Genomic DNA, 24,868 nt, shown 5'->3' with positions numbered 1-24,868 from the left:
AATTTTTGGATGCTTGCACTGGTGTTGTAAATGTTTAATTTAGCTGCACTAAATATGTGATTATTACAACATTTACAATATCATGGCAGTTTAGGTCATGTGAGAATTCAGATTGCATTTTACGCTCTGTTTAAAAGGATAGATCAGCATGTGGTTCTGTGGTAGAGCACTTGCCTAGCATACAACAAGCCCTGAGTTTGATCCCTAGCACTACAAAACAGAAGGAAAGAGGAAAAGAAAGGGTACAGGACTTGTTTCTGAAATTTCCAAAGACTAGAAAGTTGATATCTGAATCAATAGAATAAAGTCATTGAGTAATATTATCCTTGGAGTCTAAAATTTGAAAGTCAACCAGTAGTAATGAGAGCAGATGATATAACACACAATTTGCTCTATGATAGACCCACTGAGTGTATGCATGTAAGCGCAATCATGCAAGCATTCAGTACTTTGTGACCAACAAAGTGCCCAAATTAAAACTATTTCCATCAAAATGATAAAGTAGTTTTTATATTCAAAAATCAATTTCTCTGAAGGATCATTAAGTTTAATGGAAACCGTCCTTTGGCATTAAAGAACAATATGCATGGGCTTTATTGAATGTCTTTTATAAGCTGTGCCCCAAAAGCCTTATGAAATAAAATAAAAATAATTAAATAATATAATGGGTAATCATATAAATTATGTAAAGTAGTGCAATGCCATTACACAATGAATAAATCTAAGTCATTCATTCACCAATTCAATTATGAAAGAAAGCAATTAGGGAAGAGATAAGAGGGAACTGTATTTTCAGATAAATTTGAAAAGCAAAATAACAAGTTGACAAAACGCGCTTAGAGGCTTACTGGTATTGACACCAAAATCCTTCTACCAAGGAATAAATGATGGCAGAGTTTTTATATACTCCAAACAAGAAATAGGAGTATTCAGATCTTTATAGATTAAAATATTCACCAGATGGTTTAGTCAGTTATTCTGTCACTGTGAACAAGGACCTGCCAAGACCAATTTTAGAAGAGGGAAAGTTTATTTGGGGCTCACAGTTTCAGAAGTCTCAGCCCATAGATGGCCAACTTCAATCCTCACGGCCTGAGATAAGGCAGAACATTATGGGGAAGAGTTCAGGGGAGGAAAACAGCTGGAAACATGGAACCAGGAAGCAGAGAGAGAGTTCCACTCACCACAGACAAAATACAAACCCCAAAGGCACACTCCCAGTGACCTATGTCCTCCAGTACACCCTACCCGCCTACAATTACTTCCCCATTAATCTCTATCATGGGATCAGTGAACTAATTATGTTAAGATTCTCATAACCCAGACATTTCACCTCTCAACTTTCTTGCCTTACCTCACACATTAGCTTTGTGGGGACATCTCTTATCTAAACCGTAACACCAGATCTAACTTAATGAGTTTAGCAGCCCTCAACTTTTTTTTTCTTTCTTTCTTTCTTTCTTTCTTTCTTTCTTTCTTTCTTTCTTTCTTTCTTTCTTTCTTTCTTCAGCTCTTAATTTTGGTTTATTCTCCTTATTTTTCTTCTTTTTTCCCAATTTTTTTTCCTAATAATTGTTCTTTCAGTTTCCCTATCGTGTTACATTTTTAATATCTCAATCTCTTGCTCTCAAATCTTCTTTCCTTTTTGTCTTCCCTTCCCTATTGTATTGCTTTTCTGATCTTAAATTCTTTCTCAAAGTCATAAAGGATAGTATCAAATGAAAAGTTCTAAAAGTCCTTCTACATTTTAATACTGGTTCTTACAAATTCTTAACAAAATTATCGTGGATTATGTCAGGTGTGTATCATTAGTCAATTTATTTTAATTGGGTATTTACAAGATAATCCTTGATAATGAAATAATTCTCCACAACATGGATTTCTTATGAACTGTTGTCACCAATGGTCAGTAGTCAGAAAAACAATAAAACTTAAGGATGATGTTTCTAATATCCAAAATAAGTACGACTGACTTTTTAGTAAATAACTCAAATAATTTTTCTAATAGATATGCCTTTCTTCTGATTTCATTTTGGAGAACTGAGAATTCTTCAAAGAGGGAGTCTTATCAAGACAGTGTTTGTGTAATAGAAACGTAATTTAGATGAAGTTTAGGGTTTCAGAAAACAGTCACTAACATCAATGGAAAAATCAATATTCAATGTTTCTAAGTCCATAGCATAAAAATCTTTATGTGGCTTTTAAAGTTTTTCTATATGTTTTTCAAAAGAAGCAGCAGCCGTTTTGGATCTTAGAAAGTTTAACCAGATAAATTTTCACATTACAAGTCTTAAAACTAGAAACCATATTATTAACTGTGAAACTATGTAATTAGTTTCTTTATGAGTCTTCAATTTTTTGCTAGATAAAATTAAAACTGCCACCAAAAAATGAGGCCATTATGAACATGACAGATCATTTGTTGAGAAAAAGGTTACGTAGAAATAGCATCTGATAATTTGTTGAAAATATTAGCATATAGATGGTTATGAAATGTGTGAAGTATTATTAGAAGAATTTTAATCAAAAAATTTTGCAAAGTAAGTCAAATATGGTTCTATTCCAAATGTAGTTAGGTCCTTAGCCCTAATGGCAAGTAGGATGTGCATTTACCTGAAGACAAACTTATGAAAAATTCACAATTCCACCAGTTTTTAGTCACAAGAAGAAAATTACATAGACAAAACATCTACAACAAAGAAGAAAAATATTATGTTTCCACACGGAGTTAAATTAACATTTTTTTTCAAGAATGCTAGCAGCTTATCCTAAGCTTTCTTAATTGATAAAGTGTTTTCTATCATTAAGGAGGCTGTGAATTCTAAGTGTGGCCTACTGGCTCTGTATCTCTTCTTGTAAACCAGACTCCAAGTATCTTTCAAATTATCAGGTACGTAGCAGAACACACAGAAAGAAGAGCATAACCATGTGTCCACATTCAAAGTGCTGAACAACTCTGAAATGTATGTCCCCTACCTCTTTTCTTTAAGTTATCCAGTTCATCTATCTATTCGGAACTTTTGCAAAAACTCAACAGTAATTGTAATAGGATACTCCAGTACCTTATTTAAATGAACAACAGCTAGTTAGTTTGAGCAAAATTTTTAGCAATCTGTGAGATCTAACTTCAAAGATATAAATGTAATGTTAGCAAGGAAGTATCATTTCCAGAACAGGAAAGAAATCTCTTTAGAGGAGATTCTTAAATGACTAACTCAAGAAATTTACTCACAAGGCATTAATACATTTCTGTAGTGCAAAACAATATGATTTCCATCTCTGGAATTCTGATAATAGAGAGGGGTAGTGTGGCTTATCATATGTCTTCCTGTAAATGTCTTGGGTTAAACTGTTGACTTCTGACTGTTTAGGTTTCAATTACTCAACACCAAAGTCATAGGATAAATGCTTGCAGCTAAAATGCATCTTAACATATATTACAGTCTCTTTAAGTTACACATTATTGGTTTTATCTCTTTAGAATATACATGCAATTATAAAACAAATTTCAAAATTGTAAATTAATTAAAGGTAGATGTGATAGACAGTTGCCATCAAAATCCCTTTTCCCCATTTTTCATGGTAATAACATTTCATTTAGGAATGTAGTCAGCCAGAGGAAAACTTTACTTCTCAGCTTTCTGCAGAAGTATAACTATCTAGGCCTGGGGTAGCTCAAAGGTAGAGGACTTGACTAGCAGGTGTAAGACCCTGGGTTTGCTCTTCAACACAGCAAAAACAAAACAAAAATTACAACTGACTGTGTGTTCAAGTTCTTACCAGTGGAATGTGCAAGGAAAAGGAATAATTGATTCCTACATCCCTTGCCTTCAAAGGAAAATTGTTTTTTTTTTTTTCCTGTCTTTCCTTTTCTTCCTGGCTGAAAATAGCTGCAACAACTTTGATGTCCCATTCTGGGGACAAAAGAGCAGACCCATCAGTGTGAGACCTTGACTGACTGCACTTCATGCTGTGCAGCCCACCTGCCTCCCTGAGCTACTGACTGAGAGAGGAAAGATGTGCTGTTTGGTTTGACGCCCTCCACTTGGGGGCCTTTGGTGCCACAGCTTAGCCCATACCCTAACTAATCTATGCCAGCCAATAATATGAATTACTTTCTTAATTACTGTGAAAGTTTAACTTATGAATATTAGAAAAATAAAATCTTTATTGTTAGTTGCAAATTCATCTGAGGGGTTACATATTCCCACAACTATGAGCAATTATTATGACACTCTCTTAACAAGGATATTTCAGCCTTCAAAATTATGAGATTTTTCAAAGGAAAAAAAATAAATTGATTATGTTTAAAAGCAAAAGATTATTCCTGAATCAGTGGCTGGAAGAGTTTTATGTTCTCATTTGTAATCTTCAGTGAGATACTAGAGTAGTATGATAAACAGACAAATATTTCTTGCATGAATTATGCATAAGTGAGAAACAATTGCCCTTTGGGTTTAAGAAATGTTGTAAGTGTTGCTGAGCTGATGAAGTACTCATGGCAAAGCTCCTGAGCCTTATTTCATACCCTAAATCAAATGCATGATCACAAGAAGAATAAAACAAAGTATTTAGTGCAATATTCTAGGAACCCATGTAGTTCCCCAGGACACCCTGCTTTGCCCTAAGAGAGAGAGTCCAGGCTCCCCCACGCCGATGGCACCTTCCCCTGTGTGGCTATTGGAAGACCTTAAACCCTTACAAGCTAAATTTAAACCAAATTAAGAAGAATTATTCTTTTAAACAGGAAAGGCACAAATGTGTGCTTCTTTTGTAAATAAACTACCATATACATGTAAATAAGATTGCAAGAAAAAAGAAGATCATTTTTATATGACATTCTCTGCAGAGGCAATTTATTGAACTAGAAGGACATTCTTTTTCCTAAGCAGTTGCCCCCAGCAACCTTAACAATTACATACTGAGACTTGAACTCAATTCAAGTGAATAGATTCGACCACTTGAATAACTTTGAAAAATTGCAATCCCTTATAACCTTGAGTGTAGGGAGAATGGGGGTTGTTTTGATGCTATATTAATAAAATTGCATAAATCTTGGCATATAGTATACACAGGACATCTTGGTTATTATTTTATTTATACAAATGGGAGCATCACACATACACTGTCTTGAACTTCGGTTTTGTAACATATCACAAAGATATTTTCAAATCATTACATTCAGATTGGCCTCATCCAGTCAATTTATATAGATTATCACTATTCATGTAGTCAGTGTTGACATTTAAGTAGTTCTCCATATTTTGGTATTATGCATTATGGTATATGTATAATACATGTGTGTATATGTGTGTGGTTTCAAATATAATCAATAGTGGTAAATTCCTAACCATGCATTTATTTGGTTAAAAATTGTATGCCTTTCTATTGCACATATATTACAAAATCACCCTTTAAAAAGTTTGCAGACACACACTACACAATGACTCATACCTGTAATTCCAACCACTTGAGAGGTTGAAGAAGAAGGATCCCTTGAACCTAAAAATTGAAGCCAGTCTGGAAACACAGTGGGATCTCTATCATTAAAAAAATAAAAAAGTTATCAGAAATTTACTTCCCATAACTGACACTTTTGCCAAACTTGGTAATTATAAGCTAATTTCCCCCAAGATATGATTAATGGATTTTGTTCCTTTCCTTTGCAGAGATTAAAGTATGAGTGTGCCTTAACATCTTTTTGTAGGTTTGTAAGATAGCTGCATTTCTTTTTTTGTAAATGGCTTTGCATGTCTTCTGCCTCCTTTGCTGAAAAAGAACTTATATATTAAAGAAAATGGACTTTGACATTTGTTTTTAATCTTTGTTCCTATTTTTCTTTTTGGCTTTTCCTTTAATTATGTAAGTGAACACATGGATCTTTTCCTTGAAGATGTGTAATAAGATGATGTGTAGAAAATTATTCCTATTATTCTCAAATATACAGTTTTTACATTTACTGTTTTTTGGAATGTACATTGATTACTTAGAACTTGAGAAATATGATTTCCATATTACATAATTGATGTACTTATCTAAATGTACTAGCAGTTATGGACAGATAAAAGTATTCAAGTGTATTAATCTGTTTGGACTGCTGTAACAAAAATACCATAGACTGTAAGTAGTTTATTCACATAACTCCTATAACATCCATATAAAGTATCATTACTTCAATTTCATGCTGTTTCAAAAAGCTTAAGTAAGAAACATTTGTCTCTCAAGGTTCTTGGAGTTGGGAAGCTCAAGATAAGCTATCAATACGTTCTGTCTGGTGAGGAACTCTCCTCTAGTTCAAAGACCCTCATCTCTCTGTGTCATCATGCGACAGAAAAGGGGCAAGAAATCTCTCTATAAGGGCAGGAATTCTACTCAGAGCTCTAGCATTGTGACCTGTTCACCTCCAGAAGTCCCTGCCTCCTCAGGTGTCACATTCAGGACTAAGACTTCAGCTTTAGAATTTGTGGAGAACACAAACGTTCAGTCTAGTACCCTGTGTGCAATCATAAGAAAAGGATTCTACTAATCAACTAAGTATTATTAAAATTATCTTCTGGGTCCCATTTGAATTTCTTAGTACCTTTTAAAGCTACAAAATGCTACCTATAAATATTTGAATAACAGATACTCTTAGCCAAATAAAACGATGATTTCTTACATCTTTACCAAAAATCTCCTGACCACTGCCCTTAATGATCTAAAATATTACACATGGAGGTTCCCCAAATCAAATAGGGTTAAGTGATGCTTAATTTCCTACAGGCCTTTTTTCTTTATTCTTAAGTTAGTGATCTTTGGCAAACACAGGCAACATAATTCAGTTTGTGACAGGAAACAGATGCTCAAGCCTACAGAAATTAAAATTAAGTGCTTCAAACAGCTAAAATTTTATGGTCAGATTTATTATTTATATTTCCCCAAAGTAACAATAAAACTGATATGTTCCAGAACTCTTTGGGAAGATGTAAGTAGTTTATTCATATAAATTCCTATAACATCCATTATTGCAGTAATAATATAATATAAAGTATCTTTACTTCAAGAAAAAAGCACAGGCCAAATTCCTGTATTGTTCACACTATAGTACAGAAATACAAAAATATCACACATGCAGATTTATGCATGAAAGAAAATTTATGTAACTAAGGTAGGGGGACTGATTTTAAACAATATGAGGGTTTGCTGTATGGAGAGACCTATCAGTAATGAGAGCTTTCAGCATACCCAGAAATTGAATATGAACATGTGCTCTAGAGAGTTACCTGAACTTGAAAACTCTAAAAACAACCATATTTGTGTTATATTCATGCTGTTTCAAAAAGATTTTCTGTCCAATAACATGAAATGAACAGACTGCTAAACTCTCATTTATTTTTCTTATTCTTTCCTGCTTTCTCTCCTACTTTCCCTAGTGAACAGATATTCATGTTTTCAGATATATGTAACAATCTGAACCACAGTTAGTGAGTCAGTTACAAAGACCCAGAGGCTTGCAGTTGTGATGGTGAATTTCTCACTGTAGTTCTGGCTCAAGCAGATGCTGGCCTAGCAGCTATCTGCAGACATTAAGGATACAAAGAGAAATACAACAGCCAATGGCTGTGGGGAAAAGCCTCATGATCTGCCAGCTGTTGTACCTCAAATGCCACATGAGGATGGGAGGGATAACGTGAGCAACACTCAGCATGGTATAAGCGGGTCTGCTAGAAGATGTTCTGTTTGAACCAGCTGGAGAAGGGTTTACACAGAGGGACATAGCAAGATGGACTGCCCTGAAAATTACATTAAATGATACTTCTATATCCTTGTAGATTAACTGAAATATGCCAAGTTGACCAAATCTCCAAGTTGCACTCAAATTGCTGTATTTGTAGCAAGCTAGCCAAAATATTACACTACCTAATGTTAAATATATCATGTATTGTATAACTTATTTTACTAGGATTATATCTCTTACAATTTTAATCAGTGTTTTTTTTTTTTTTTTCTTACTGATTAACATTTCCTGATAACTGAATTGCTGGAGAAGGGGAGGTTTCACTGTCCAGCTTCTTTAAACTGTAGGAAATAGTCTAAAGCTTCAAACATGAAAATACATCAGTGTGTCTAGGTTAAAAGCTCCACATATGCATATTCATATTTTGACACTTGAGCACTGTCCACATGACACCAAAAATCAATACCAGTCAAAATTTAACCAATTATTTTATGAAGTTTTCAAAATTGTTTTTGTCTTCTTGTAAAAACTATTTTGATGAACACAGTAAATAACTTCCAAACATTTTGTAAATGTTATAAGATGCTGATATAAAATTTGCTTTTTAATCAACATATAAATTATTTCATAATCTCACTTTTAAAAAACATATTAAAAACATTTTAAGTAACCTATCAATTCATCATTAGCTAACAAAATATGTATTGATTTGATAAAATAACTGATCATTTAAAGAACACATAGTTTCACTGAATGATTAAAATATGAGTTCACTAACAGACTAAATTCATCAAAGTGATAAAATAAATTACAAGGTCTAAAGTCATGGATAATTTGCAGTATTTAGTACAATAATTCCTGCATTTTAAGAATCTTTCATTTTCATAATGCAATTTACTGGGTGGCTTTATTATCATTGTAATAAAATTGCTTTCTTCTGTAATTAATTTTTCTATAACATTGTATTTAATCTTTAAATTCCTCATCCCTGTGCATCTTGTCATCAACAGACAGCATCACGTTTCACCAACCATTTAATCTCTGGGAGCCAAACTCTTCTCACTACTTAGAAGTTAAAGTAGTTGGATTTAGTTTCCTCTAACTAAATTGTGGTGCTCTCTTCCTTTTGTAAATCTATATTTATGGAAATGTTTGGTCTTCCATTTAAATCATTTATTTTTCAAGATTATTTCATAAAGCAAATTGAGAATTTTTTCATTTTTTCTATCATCTGCAATAATTAAATACTGTATTATGTCTCTAACAATATGGAATGGCATTACACAATTTCCACCAAAGTTTTAGTTTTACTCCTTTTAACATCAGATTGAATCTATTTTGGAAACAGTACAAAAAATAACAGCAACCACATTGGCCCAGGATCTTCTACAGCCTGAGAGCAATAAGCAAGTAATAAATTATTTTCCCTAGAAAATGTTCCCTCAGAATACAATTGTACATCTATTTATATTTCTGTGGAAAGACTTACCATCACTTTAAATTTGCCCAGTTGGAACTAAAATCAGAACATAATTGTGCTATAAAGAAAACTCAATACAAAAACAGGAAGTACAAGTAGAATCTTAGCCATGTACTCAAAATGTTCAAAATTCAGATGAATCACTAAAATTATTTTTAATAATAAGTTTAATTACACTGTAGCTCCGATTATTTTGCATGCCAACTATACAGCTAAAAATTCAGCTTTTGGATCAAAGTAGGTATTGAATTGATACTTCATGCAAAATCCACAAATTATAATGAGACTAAAAATATTAGAAAACAAAAGTTAAACTTGTTGAATTCATTTCACAAACATAAAGATATGTATAAAATAATAGTAGACATGTACTTTAGTTATTTGACTTGATGAATTCATCCCACAGACAACATAAAGGTATATATAAAATAATAATAGGTATGTACCTTAGTTATTGAAAGAAGTTAAATAAATGTTTGTAAAAAGAGAGGCACTTATAAATATTCGGTTCCATTTACTGAAGGGAAATTTTATGAGATGTGAAGGAATTCTCTACAAGGACTCTTTATGTCCTCATCACTGACTCTGTACTTTGTCCTGTCACATGACTAGCAGCAGATCACTACATTCTATATGAATATAGATCACAACTCATTCTGGCTCTAATGAATTATCTTTTTCCTCCCACAGTCAAGTTCGATTTCATTTAAAAAAATTGCTTCAATTTTATGATTGCTACATGCAAGTTTCTGCATAACTGTAAAGTAAAAACTTCCACCATTATCTACCCTATTTTTTAGTGACTGAAGAAAGTCATTTTAGACTCATCTGTGAAAGTTAGGATGGATTGAGCATTTAGGATATGCCAGGACTTTAAACACTTTAATAAACATCTCAATTAATTCTCTCATTATCCCTATGAGGTTAGTACCAGGGTCTCCACTTTATAGGTGAGGAAACTGAGGCTCACAGTGATTAGTTGATTCAAGGCACACCACAAATAGTGAGTCAGAGCTTGGATGTGATACTGAACTGTTATTAAATTCCTAAAGATTACTGCCTACTTCTATTATTTACGATTTATTGCTGATCTTTAAAACCACCCACATTCATTTGTATAATTAAGCTATCCTATTAACTACATTTTTCTTTAGATGTGTTTCCAGTTGATTGTGTTGGCACTTACAAAAAGAAGCTAATCTGATCTTGCTATTTATAATTCCTCTATGTTCACTGCTATTTTCTTGACATCTCAACTCCTGTTTACTCTGTAGAAGGGAGTTTTCTAAAACCCAACCCTCTATCTACCTGAGGAAAGTACGGAAAGAACAAAGCCTGCATAAGCTGTAGAGTAAGTAATCTACTTCAGGCGAAATATGAGTCACAAGGGCAGGGCAGAAGGATAATTTCATGGAGAAAACAGGACATTCTTCTCACCTGTAAATGCGTGCCTCAGTGTCGTCTGGCCGCCAGGTAGCTTTGCAGGAATAAGCAGGTGCTCTTGGAGCCAGACCACACATGTTGAGTCTCAGCTCCAACACTTCATTTCTCAGATTCCTCATACACAATGGCATAGTACCAACCCCATAAGGTTGTTTGGGGGATTAAATGAGTTAACATACGTAGACATCTAAAACCTTAGTCTGGACTGAGTAAACATTAAATAACATTATTATGCAAAACAAGTTTTCATAGAGCTGCCATAGATATATTCAAATAACTTCAAGAGTATATTTGAAAGAAAACATTAGGGTATTTAAATGGTCCTGTGTTCCCAATTATGAGTGTTGCTGCCTTTTGCCTTTTTTATTCCCATTGGCACAAATGCTAAGAGTTTACCAAATGTGAGGTGTTATTTGGGGGATTATTTGCATAATTTTACTGATTGACCCAGCCTTAATGTATCTACCGAGAACTCTCAGGTAAATATAACCTCAAATACCAAACAAACCCATCCTGGTGCAAATTTCTTGTGCTCCTCCCAGGCTGAATGGATAATTATTTAAAACAGTTATGATTATGCTAGATGTAAGCCCTGGACTGCCATTTAAGTCTTGTGTGATCTTCGTATGTTACTTAAGCTCTCTTCTGTATAATGCTGATAACTATCCAATCTCAAACTGAAGTAAAACAAAACTATCATGTGAAAACTGTCCTTGTGTTCACAGTTTTCTTGGCCATAGTCATCTCTAATTAACATCCTTCATTGTCCCAGCTCCTTGAAGAATCTGCCATTCTCTATCAGTTGAAGAGCTATGAGTTTGAACTATCTGTAAGTATTTGGGAATTAAATACTAACATTAAAAAGTCCAAGAATTATCAAACAATTCTTCCAATTCCATTTCTCCAAATACTTTCTTACATTGAAATCTAAAACCCACATTTTGTTTTTATTAGCATGAATTAATTGTACCTATCAATGGGATATATATGATATTTCACCTCATCTATACAACACGTACTGATCAAATGAAGGTACTTATCATTTCCCTCTTCTTAACATGTCATTATGTTTAGACTTTGAGTCCCTGCCTTCCAGATCTTCATAAGACTAAATAGACTATTGTAAACTCTAGTCATCCCACTATTTTTAACTTACTCCTTAACTACTCCTTGTTAAAACCAATTTCGGTCAAACAAGGTAGAAATGGGAGACTCTGCACTCAGCTCAGAGAGAAGTTCAAGATCAAGTTCCTTTCCTGTAAGGTGACTGTATAGCACAGAGGGTGAGAAGAAATATGAAAAATTTCAAAAGGGTAAAACTTTCATAATGAGTTATGAGTGTTGGGGAAAATGTGGGTTTATGTATGCAAGAAGGTTATTAGGCATCCTCCAATACAACATTGGGGATTATCTGATTCTGTAAGGATCTCTGTGCTTCACTCTTTTACCAGAATATTCTGCAGTCCTATAGAGATGGAAGTTAACCTATAGAAAAGTTATGTTGATACAGATCTTCCATGCCACAGTAATGTGAAAGGCTCCAATTTATGGGATTGCAGGTGAATTTGTTCATTAGCTAACATAAATCTCCTTAAGTGTCATTCTCATTTCAGGTAGTTGCAACATGCTACTGGTTCACTCATTAATTGATGAGTTACATAGGATATTTCTATGCATTTTATTTTATATTTGTATGAAAAACACTAATTTAGCATTTTGAAAATTATCTTAGTTTCAGGTACAAAATTAATACACATAATTAAAAGATTAAATTTTCTGCAATGAGAGAAGAGGTCAAGAAAGACTTCACAGAGCAATTTAATGAAAAATGTTAATAAATTTCCCAGTAGACAAAAAAAAGGGGGGGAATTATGAACAGGGGGAATAGCAGGCATGAAGACTCATAAATGAAATAATAAATATTCTTTCAACACTAAGAAGTGAGGGAGTAGTTGAGCCACAAAGTGTCAGAAACTTTGAGAAGACAAATAATTAAAATAAGAATGATTCAAGAGAAGAAGCTAAAAGATGGCAAGAGTGTTATGAAAACAGAAAGACATTGTTATGGTTTGGATATGTAGTGTCCCCCCAAAAGCTTATGTGTGAGGAAATGCAGGAATGTTTTGGGGGTGAAATGGTTGGATTGTGAAAGTTGTAAACTTACCAGTGGATTAATCCACTGATAATGGATTAATTGGTGGTAACTGGGCAGGTAAGGTGTGGAGAGAGGTGGGGAGAGGTGCAAGGAGAGAGGTGGAGAGAGATGTAAGGAGAGAGGTCACTGGGAGGCATAGCTCTGGGGCTTATATTTTGTCCCTGATGAGCAAGAACTCTTTTTCTCCTTCCTAGTTGCCATGTCCTGTGCTGCTTTCCTCTACCATGCCCCTCTGACATGATGTTTTGCCTCACCTCAGGCACAGAGCAATGGTGTCAGCCATCTATGGACTGTGACTTCTGAAACCATGAGCCAAAATAAACTTTTCCTCCTCTATGTTGTTCTTTCCAGGTCTTTTGATCACAGCAACATAATAACTGACCAAAACAGGACTCAAATATATAAAGAGAAGCCTAAGAAAGGGCTTTTTGCAAGAGTTATATTTGTGATGAACCAAGAAAAATAAACAGAAATTATCTAGATTAAAAAAAGGATGGGCACTTGAAGCAGGAGAAAATGTATGTAGGAGCATGAAACTCTTTCTGAAAAACTAAAAGGATTTTTCCATCAGTAGATTGCAAATACTAGTTCTTGGTAGTATTTTCAACTAGAAGGAAAATGTTAAAAATGAATACTGAAATCCTAAATTTATGCCCATAACATCCTAGACATGGACTACGTACAATCTGTTGCCCCAGAGTAAACCTTACAAGGAAACAAACATCGCACACATAGAACAAATGATTTATATTGTTATCCTCTAAATCCAGATGCTGTCAATTCAGTGTCTACCTCAGCACCATTGATAAATCTCCCTTCTCCCTCTATTCACTTCCCCCTCTCTCTCCCTCCATCATCAAATCCCCCATGACTTTCTTGACCTTGTCTTCCTCTCTTTTCTTCTCCCAGTTTTCCAGTTCCTTGCTGACAGCATGGAGTTAAATCCCTGGTGCATGCTTCTGGAGGGGAATTAAGTCTTAAGATTGAGGTATCTACAAGATGAACAATTATTTCCCTTGCCAATATCAATTGCCTAACATAACACATTGTTATGTTAATAGAAGGAAAGATGGAGATAAAAGAAATTTCTTCCACTTTACTCTCTAAGACTTTTTTCCCCCATCCGGGTATATTTATTCAATCTGAAATGCATTATTTATTTATTCTATGTATTTATTCTGAATTCATTGTGTGGGTGTGAAAATGTTCTTTCTTTTATGCAACATTGGTATCATTAATAGTACACTATTTTAATGTTTATCAGCAAAATTAAAAGTTAGCAATTCCAAGTTATTATTTCCTTTTTCCATATTTTTATTGGTGTATTATTGTTGTACATAATGGTAGGATTTATTGTTACATATTTGTACATGCACATGATATAATAATATAATTTCACTGAATCACTTCCCAGTATTTCCCCTTTCCCACATGTTCTCCCTCCCTCTGGTTCCTTTTCTCTACTGATATCCTAGTTATATGCATGAGATACCCCCACCACTATTTTTTCCCTTTTTCCTCTCTAGCTTTCGCATAAGAGACAAAAAAACAAAACAAACAAACAAAAAAAAAAGACCTTTAACCTTGAGTTTGGCTTATTTAACATAATGTTCTCAAATATCAACCTTTTTTAAAAAAACTTCTTTAGGGAACTCTATATGTAAGATATTGTTCAGGAGAAAAATTAGTCAAATCCTTCAGTGGCAAGACTGTTATTCAAACTATTAGATTTCTGGAATAAGGAAATCTATAAGGAAAAATTTTACTTCCTTAAAAAAAAGATTTTTGAAACCCAGTCACATATTTTTAGGAACAAAAACTTTATACTCACCCTTCACAGGTGAAATACTGTGTTATTTATAATGCCTCATAGAGCCATAATCAAGCAATTTGAAATGACAAAAGTGTAGGAAACCCAGTGCATTTAAATGAAAAACAAAGATAAACCAGGAAATCATGAATTCTATGATAACTGTAATGAAAATTACAAATATACATATGCTGACATGTTAAAATCACAGATTTCTCTTAAATAATTAAAATATTGGCTTGATTGATATATATTAAGCATAGAAAGTGGCCAAAAGGAAAAGAGCTGGTACTGTACCAAGCTCTACCAGACCAGGACATATGAGTCCACCTAAAGCACTATTAATTCAGTGAGTAAATTAAATGGTGCTTCTGTTTTCACTGGAATGTAATATCTTATTGTTCCACAATTTTATTTTTTAAAATTTGTTTGGCAATTAAATTTCACTATGCATACTAGTATAAGATAACATATTACAGGGAGTATTTTCTAGAAGATATTTTTAAGTGGACAAAATGCAAAATAGCATATGCTAATTTTTGTTTAAGGAAAAATAAAAACTACTTTAAAAACAGATATGTGAGCCTTTCATTACAAAATAAAACACTGGAGGATAAATACAAAGGCTATATAATGTTTGTTATTCACAAGGTGTAGGTGAGAGGGCAGGAAGTATGTAGTTGGGAGTGTCGGCCTTTTGTAAATAACTTCTTCGTGTGCATTAACTTTTAGAAACATGTAATCTACATGTGAAAAAAACCAGTGGGGATAAGAAATGAATAAATAAATAAATCCAACTATATTTCAAATGAAAAACACAACCTCAGGGAAGAGCAGGGAAGGGGGGCTCTAAGCCAAGCATATCAGGAAAGGGAAAACAAGGTATTTTGCAGCAGTATCCTCCCCTATGTTGCTTATTAGTTGCAAAGGAAAACAATAACAACTGCACAGTGGAGAAATCATACAACACCTCAACCACAAGATCAAAATGAACATCACAAATGAGGAGCTGATGGACTACTGTAGTTTAGGATGTGTTGCCCTAGGAAGGATACAACCTCACTTTTGCAATATTTTCACAGGGAATGCCTCACAGTCTATTTATGAATAAACATTAGTCAAGCTCAAATTGTGAAATAATCTATTTTAAAATGTGAAGTGAGATCAAACTGACCATATTATATTGTGTGCATGTATGAGTATGTTACAATAAGTCCTACTAAAATGCAAAATTATAATGCACCAATAAAATTCTAAAAACATAAAATGTGAGGTGGGGTTGAGGGAAGTATATTCTTCAAAAATGTTAATATTGTAGAATATTGTAGAGGCATGGCAAATTCAATATCAGATCCAAGTCTAAATCTTGGGCAGAAAAGTGATATCAATGGCAGTGCCGGGTCAACTGACAAAATTGGCCTATAATGATAGGTTAAGAAAACAGAAATCATTACCCTATCACATGTATGATTACATGAATGGTGTGAATCTAAATCATGTACAACCATAGAAAAGAAAAGTTGTACCCCATTTGTGTACAATGAATCAAAATGCAGTCTGTAAAAAGAAAAAAGAAAATGAGGTGTTAATGTTAAGTTTGTTGAAAGTGATAACTATAATTTGATAATGAAATAGAACATTCTTATTCTGAGGAGAGACAACTTAATATTTTGGAGGAAAAGGCTATGATGTCCAGAGTTGGTTTTGAAATGATCAAGATGAAAATTAAATATATGTACATTTCTACATACCCTCTGAACCATATGTACACTGAGGGAGGGGCCTAATACAAGTATTCCCTGTCACTAAATAACTGTAATTCCTTCCACTGCTAACTGACCTGCTAGCACTCAGGCCTCAGCATGCAAGGTATTCAAGTAGGCTTCCCCCCCCACTTCATGGCAGGTTAATGTCAGAGATAAATGGGTAGGGAAGCCTTTATTCAAGTCTGGAAATCATCTGATCTCAACTTCCCAGACCTAGAGTGAACTACTGGGAAAGCACTGGAGGATGTTAGGGAGAAAGTTTACCCTAGTAGTATTGGTAGTATTGAGCCTGGCAGTCATTCCTGAGTCTGCAAGTGTTTTTCTCTTTAATTAGGCCATCTGCATTTGCTAATCGGTGCCCATTGAAGTTAGGTTGTATCTTCCCTCAGAGACTGCCAGTCAGGGCCTTTGTCATTCTTGATGATTGCGTTTCAAAGGGATGACTCCCAGGTCCAGGAGAAAGATGTTCCTGGGTGGTAAGACTGATAAGAAACTTTTCTAAAGATTTACACATCAGAGAGGCAGAGAAAGCAATTACAATAACCAATTTCCTAAGATAAATTCAAGAGAAGGGAGGTTAGGAGTGAGGAAGAATCCTGCCTAAAGTTTATGCTCTGAACTCCCTGAAGGAGGCAGCATTTTGTCTTTCATGGAACTGGAGAATGCTGAGTCTCTTGGCATGGTAAACTGCTCAAAATTGCCTCAACCTAAAAGCCTATTTAAAGCAAAGAAGGTAAGAGAAACGGCCCAAGATCCTGGGCTCCACTAGTATTACCACATAGTCCATTACCCAGAAGCAGTCAGTAAAACAGAGCAGTGGGAAGGCTATGAAAAGCTCAGGCAGAGCCCTCCACTGGGGATGTCATCCTGGTTGGCATCCTCTGGGATGTGCCTAAACCATGGCTAATGTAGGAGGCTGTGTTCACAAATCCTAATATGCATCTGTCCATGAATCAAGGGGTGGAAGAAGAGTTAGCTCTTCTCACCGTAATACCTTATGCACATTTTCAAAATTTGTGCTTTTAACCCCCCTGACCTTATGCTTTGCCAAATTAGAGGCGTTGATTCTTAGCAGGGTTAAGAGGAGAGAGGAAAGGTTAAGGAGGTGGGTGGGGAGGGTGGGTTGTTTATAAGAGGAGGGAAACATTCCTATCATAGTACCTTGAAAGATTTCCACTTAAATCTACATGACATTATTGGGGGAGGGGTACTGCCTCATGCTAATAGACCAGCAAGCAGAGAAAGGAGTTACTCTTGCCAGCAGGGGTGATTAGCTGTGATTACTCTGAGATACTGAGTGGCTACACAACAATGGGGGCAGAGAGGATATGTTTCAAAGAGCATGGATTCACTGGATCTTTCCTTGGTGCACTCATGCAGAGCAATAATGATGAACAAACAATCACAATCACTACCCAATGAGGCCAAGTCAAGAAAGGCCCAGAACTCTCAGGAATAAGAACCAGCTTAATGAAGGCAAGCTTTGATTGCCAGAATGCCTCCCTGTCATATTAAGTAGAGCCAAAATGAAGGAAATTAGATTGAAAACAGAGGGAGAAGATAATGAATATTAGTTACAGCCTTGGGACCAGGTGCAGCAGACTTCACATTAGGTCCTTACAGAAGTTGCAGCTGGCTGGTATCTTGGAAGGGACTTTAGTAATGGACTTAATAGAAGCAAAAATGGATTGTACTGGACAACTCTCATGGTGTCATTTCAAATCTCCTGGCTCCATGTCTCACTCCAGGGATGCATACAGCTCCACACTAGCTTCAAAAGGTTTCTTGCAGATACAACTCCTCAGCACCTGCCTTTTGCCTTCTATCCTACAGCTTCTTTCACTCACACTAACTCAGGGAGCAGGAGAGTTTATGCCTATGGGGTCACCTTTAACTGATAAACATGAGATCTGATGTCTCCATACTTCCTCATTCCTCTTTGACAACCTGGGAGGACACTTTAGTGACACACTTCTCAAGGCCCCTCAAAAGGCCAACTCATTAAAGTATCTGTAATATAATGTAAAGCTGCTCTCCCATCCTTTCCGCTGCAGCCATTTCCCCGCCTCCCAACTACTTGTCAGTCTGTGAACATCCTAGCTAGCTATTGGTTCATCAGTCAGCTTGCAAGTATCCTTCTCCATTATTGGTCCCCTGTTAGCCTGGTGGAATTCAACTGCTTAAGGATAGCTTCCCTGCCATCTTTTCTCATGCTTTCTCTCTCCTACTCACTTTCTTTCTCTCTCCTCCTTGCTTTTCACATTCTCTCTAGCATGCGCCCTTTCTCTTTTTCCTCTCATTTTCTCTCTTGCCCTGAAGGGAGACACTCTGTTTGTTTAATAAACCCTCTTATGTCAATTCCTGTGTCCAGCATGGTTTCCTGGGTTCTTACAGTATCCTTGTGTTTAAAGTTTCTCTCTTTCCTAGTTTACTTCCTAATTATGTTGTTCTCCCCCCTCCTTCCCCCCCCCCTCTGGGGTAGAGGTGTCACTTCCCAAATAAGCTCTCACTTTGTGTACCTTTGTCTGTAACTGTAACAAGTCCTCAGTAACCTAGGTCTGTGCACTTCATTTCTGTCATATTGATGAACAGGATATTACAAAGAGTTCTTGAGTATTAACAGAGAATGTATGTAGAACATCTAGTACAAGATATAGCCCAAACAGACCCTCAATGTGTGGCAGTCATTATTATCATTATTATTTCTGTCTCATTTCTGCCACAAATGCCTTTAAATTGCCTTTTCTCTGAATTGTGTAAAGCATATAGAATAATAGAAAGTCAGAAACAAAATGGCCCTGGTCATTTTGACATGACACAAAGTAGTACAAATAATGCAAACACATCTGTGACAGACAGTCATCCTTCCAACCAGTCACACTTAATTCCTACAACAGTTTGAGGAAAGATGTGAGTCAGTAAAGTGTTAATAATTGATGGAGCAGTTCCTGCAGAAGTATAAATGGGCAGAATCCACAGTCTGCCTTGGATATAAGGGACCCCAACTCCTCTTAAACAGGACAGAAAGAAGAAAAATCATGAAATGGCCATGTTATAGGGGCAAGTGAACTCAACTCATATAAGTTTAAGAAGAAGACTTGGTAAAGGAATTTAAGGTGGAAAGTTTGGAGAAACATTATTAGATAGAAATTATTTTTGTGAAATGGGAAGATGGCCCAGGAAGACTAAGAACCAAGCTGAGATTGGAGACTGTAAATACATGATACTAAAATGTGGGTGGTCTATGCAGTCATGAAGATATCTAGGGCAAAGGCAGGATTATGGGGCATGACGAAATGGATCTGGATGAATACCTGGATGAGGGAATGCTGAAAATCAGTAAACATTACAAATAGTTTCACTCCCTAAGAAGTTGAAGTTTGAATTTATACTTTAATGCAGACTTCTTAAATCTAAGAAAATGACATCAGTGTGCTTCAAAGAACTAAATCATTCCCCATAACACTGTCAAATGTGTGCATGTGTTAATGTGAATTTAGACAGTATTTTTCCATAACGTTAGTGCTTATTTTTGAGGGCAGTGTTGTTTGTGCAGCTTCTCACCAGAAATTAGAAATAGAGGCCCCCAAACACCAGGAAATGCCTGCAGGCCTGAAGACTACAGACTTCAAACTGGAGAGGAAACTTGGAATAACAGTCATATCGAGCTTTTGGACACTGAAAACAAGACTGGCAATATCCTATTAAAGGTGTTGATTGAGGCTGAGTCTGAAAATTTTAGAAATTCTAGTGTTTCTATTGCTGTTTCCTGGCATACTTTAATTATCTTTCTAACAAATGAAAAATGAGACCATTTCATTATAGCCGGGGTGAGATTATCTTTTAAATGAATAAGTGGACTTTGCTGGTGTAAGTCATTTTAGGAATAAGATTCTAAGTTAAGAAGGAGGCTTGATTTATGTTTTCATCTAAGATGAAATAGTAAGGACTGGATTTATCCTTCTTCCTTAAACAACTGAAAAAAAAAAAACTGTAAAATAATGGTTCTCAAAACAATGGACATTGGGGCAAAAAAGGATACCTAAGAGAGGGGGAAACTATATGAGCCTTTTGAATGCCCCAAATTACTACCTAGAAAGAGAGTTTCTAAATTGCAGATCAGATAGAGTGCAGGTGAAGACTCCTTGCCTTTCTGTTGAGAAATCTAAAAGGGCCCTTCTTCAGCTGAGAACTGCTCAGAATATGCATGTGATTAAAGACCCCAAGGTCACACTAAAAAAGTAGAGAGGACAATATCCAGAACTCCTGTAAGGACACGCAATAATCCCTCCTCCCAAGGACCAGAGGGGAGACCCTCATGAGTCATGAAACAGTGAATGGAATCAGGATTTTGCCTCCAGGTTGGAGAAGCATAAGCTTTCGGCTAAACAGTGTTCTAAACCCACATAAAAAGATTAAAAGAACTCCAAAAAGTCTCTCCAAGTGTCTTAAATGTATATAAGAACAAATTTCAAGACTATTTTTAGAAATAAAAAACACTCAGTAACCAAAATCTTAAACTTCACAATTCTAGGCATCCCATAAATATCACCAGCATATAAACTGGAAAATGCAACCCAAAATGAAAAAGAAAATAACTCAATTGAAACCAACCCAGAACCAACCCAGATGATAGAAATAGTAAGAAACAACATTGTAAGAGTTATTATAATGGTATTTCATATGTTCAAATAACCAGATGAAAGAATGAGCATATGAAGAAGGGCCATGAAGACATAAAAAATTCAAGTTGAACTTCTACATATAAAAACTGTCATGTCTAATATGAAAAATATACTGATAGGATTAAGAGCAGATTAGACATAACCAAAAAGAGAGAGAATCAATGAACCTGAAGACATAGCAATAGAAACTATACAAATTAAAGTGAAATGCAGAAAAAAAGACTGGAAAAAATGAACAGAATATCAGTACACTGTGCAGCAATTTCAAGTGACTTAATGTACATGTAATTGGAGTTATCAAAAGAGGCAGGAAAGAGAAAATATTTGAAGAAATAATTGCTTGATTATTTTTAAGTTTAGAATAGTTCTATGGATCTAAGTATTTCACTGAACCTTAAGGATGAGAAACATGAATAACAGTACCCTAAGGTACATAAAAATAAAAGTGCTTAAAACTAGTGAAAAATAGAATTTCTTACACAGTAGAGAAAGAAACACTATATAGAAAGACCACAGATAAGCAGACTTAACATAGAAAACCTTGGAAGTCAAACTACAGTGGAACAAGATCTTTAACATAAGAAAAGAAAAATATCTGCAAACCTATGATTATATACACAGTAAAAAAATATCCTTCAAAAACAAAGGTGAATTAAAGATTTGGGGGATATAACAGAAGGAATCATCACTAACATGGAGGACATTCACTACCTAATTTTCAGAGGTATGTTAAAACTATAGTAGTCAAGAGGTAGAATGTAGAATGACAATAATAATACAGAATAGAGAATCCAGAAATATATGATCAATTCACTTCCAATAGACTGCAAAGGTAATTCAGGGGACCCATACCACCTGGGTATATTTCAGTGGAGTCGTACCACCTGGGAAGGTAGATCATCTTTCCAGAACCTTGAAGATAAATATGTAACTTATACCTATTCTTTCTGTGTACTTCCCTTTCATTGTTCTTAAGTAATAACAATAAAAATCTTGTTAAAAAGTTTTTAAGTTTGACCTTGCTGTACTGTGATAAATTACTAGGAAAACCCTGTCTAGCACTTGAGCCTAATTTTCCATGGGTAGAGTAAGAGGCCCTCCCTCACATGTGTGTCAACAGTGAGCTCCAGCAGAGGACATCTGTGCTCAAAGGAGTAACAATTTCTCAAGAAGTAACAGTAGCACAGGTAGCATCCTCGGAGGACAACAGGGAAGCAAAAATGATGGATTATGAGACAATTTCAAGGATAGAAGTGAGAAAGACTTCTAGGGAACTGGTAGAAAAAATAGATGATGGGATATCATGACAGGGAAATGATTTTTCTTTTCTTTTCTTTCTTTTTTTTTTACCAACAGACTGGGGGAAACTTTGCCCTAACAATTTAGTGTATAAAAAGAAAGATAACATTGTTTTGCAGTCACAGCATGGAAAGCAAAGAAGAATAGATTAGCAGCAGTAGGAGTGCCAACCAGGTGCTCAGGTCCTCAATGAATATGGTTATGTTGGAGTTCAAAATATGACAGTGATGATTCACAGTGATACCCACAGATGGCATGAGACTTGCAGAGGCCAGCAAAATCTCCTTCCATATTTTCACTAAGGCCAAGTGGCAACAGATAAATAAGCAGAACACTTCCAAGCCTTCTCCAAAATGAAACATGGGGAATGACTAACTTATACTCAAAGAAGCCACAAAGAATTAGTCTCTCCAAGAGAATTCTACTCCCCAGTTAAAGCAAATATGTGAGAACTGAATGGGTGCATGTTTGTAATGAAACAGCAACCATGCAGAACATATTCACATTATTATTCATTTTTTAACTATTGTAAATTAATTACTAGTGCAGACATAGTAGGAATTGTTAAAAGAGAAAACAGAAGTAACAAGATGGCCTGTGCTGGTAAATGTCCCAGTATTGTGAGTACAAAAGAGACACAGAAATCAAAGAAAGTAATGGTTCTATGTTTTGCATGATGTCTGAGAATAATAGAAAGAAGTGGTGAAATTACCTATTTTGTGACTCCCAGAAGGTACTGGCTATGGTAACTGCTATTGCTAGAGACCTAAAATCATGGGACAGAAATTATTAGGTCTGCACCAAAACCTATTCTCTCTCCTTCTTTCCCAGATATGGGGTCATGGTAGACACATGCATTTTGTGAAATCTTCTTACAGTTGACCAGGTGGCTTAAATTTTGCCCTGTAGAATGTAAACAGAAATCATGGGTGTGCCATCTGAGTCTGGACGTTTAGGAGAGAAGGAATGCTTCCTCCACACTTTTTTCTCCCTTCCAGCTTGTTCTCTTCACCAATCCAACAGGACAGAAATGACATGTTCTAAAGTTGGACCTTCAAGATGAGAAGAGCTTGGATCTCTGCATGATCCATTGAGGAAAGTCTCCTCACATAGTTGAACACCCAAAGCAAACTCTTACATGAGCAAGAAATTAACTGATGATGTAAGTTAGTACACTTTTATTGCATTTAATACAGCACTTTGTGACAATGAATGGTGCGAAAAGAATACTGTGAAGGCTTATGAACCCGAATAACTTTTTTTTTCTTCAGACACTTAAGAGTGAATATTAGTGACCTCTAAAGATATTTTCTTGCCGGAGTCAACAGTTTTCTGAAATATTTTGAGGGCTCAATCTGACTGAATCATAAGCAGCATCTATTAACTTGATGAAATCACCTCTCTAAAGAAATCTTTCAGGATTTGACAATAAGAAAATAATTCACTTCAACAATTCCTCACCTCTTGTTCCACAACAAAAGATTTAGTTGTTTTCTCCCTGTGAGGTAGGAATTTGAGAAAATATCTTTCCCATCCTTAATTTGGTAATGTTTATGTTAGTAAGGAATAACTTGTTCATATTTAAATAGCAAATAGAACCCTAGGAGACTATTATGAATTCATTTACTTATTCAGCAATAGCTGTGTGCTGAGCACTGTACTACAAACACACAGAACCCAGAGTTTAGAATGAATGATAGCACATGAACAGATAATTGTGTAAAGTGTGAAAGGACTAAGAAGGGAAGAACAGAAGCTAAGGGAACACGTAGCCAGCACACCTCACCTATATCTAAAGATTCCAGAAGAACTTCTTGGAGGACGTTTCATACAAGCTGAGAATAGAAAGACTAGAAGTAGCAATGAGCAGCTTGAAGTCAAGGGAAGAAAAGAATGCTCCAAGAAGAGGGAAGAAGTGCCAAGAATTGAAAGCATCAGAAATGAGAAACTCACTGAATCCTAAAAATGATGGGAAAGGATGCCAGATATTTATTTTAACAAGTGATATATGGAAATATTTTTTGCTCGGAAAATTCCTTTGAAGTTGTTTTCCTTACTTGAATCTTTTTCCTTAACTAGACACTCTGTATTGCTATTAATAGGGAAGAAATGTTATAAATGAAATCCAAACCCATATTGAATGGATGCATGAATAAATAAGAGGGGATATAATGTAGATGGCCTGAAGGGGAAAGTGGAAAAATTGAGTGGACTTATCTTTCACCTCTTCTGAGGGTATTTGTGACAGATTTGACCAGATCTTGGAGATTCTGTTTGAAGAATTTTTCTTCTATTGTGTTTTGTATGTCACCAACAGCCTCTAAGGAATGAGAGGGCTATCTGAGATAATCTCAAGTTCACAGTACATGATTCTTGCAAAGACGGATAGAATAGGAAACTGGCAATTTACCTGAGGACGGTGGGTGTTGGGACAGACCCCAAATGGCTATAGTTAGGCTCCCCTGCAGGGGCTTCTAGCAGGCTATGTTTTGTTTTTAGTATGTAGTCAAGGT

The sequence above is a fragment of the Sciurus carolinensis genome, chromosome 7, assembly GCF_902686445.1.
Source record: "Sciurus carolinensis chromosome 7, mSciCar1.2, whole genome shotgun sequence".
NCBI lineage: Eukaryota > Metazoa > Chordata > Mammalia > Rodentia > Sciuridae > Sciurus > Sciurus carolinensis.
Note: the sequence above shows the minus strand (reverse complement) of the source record.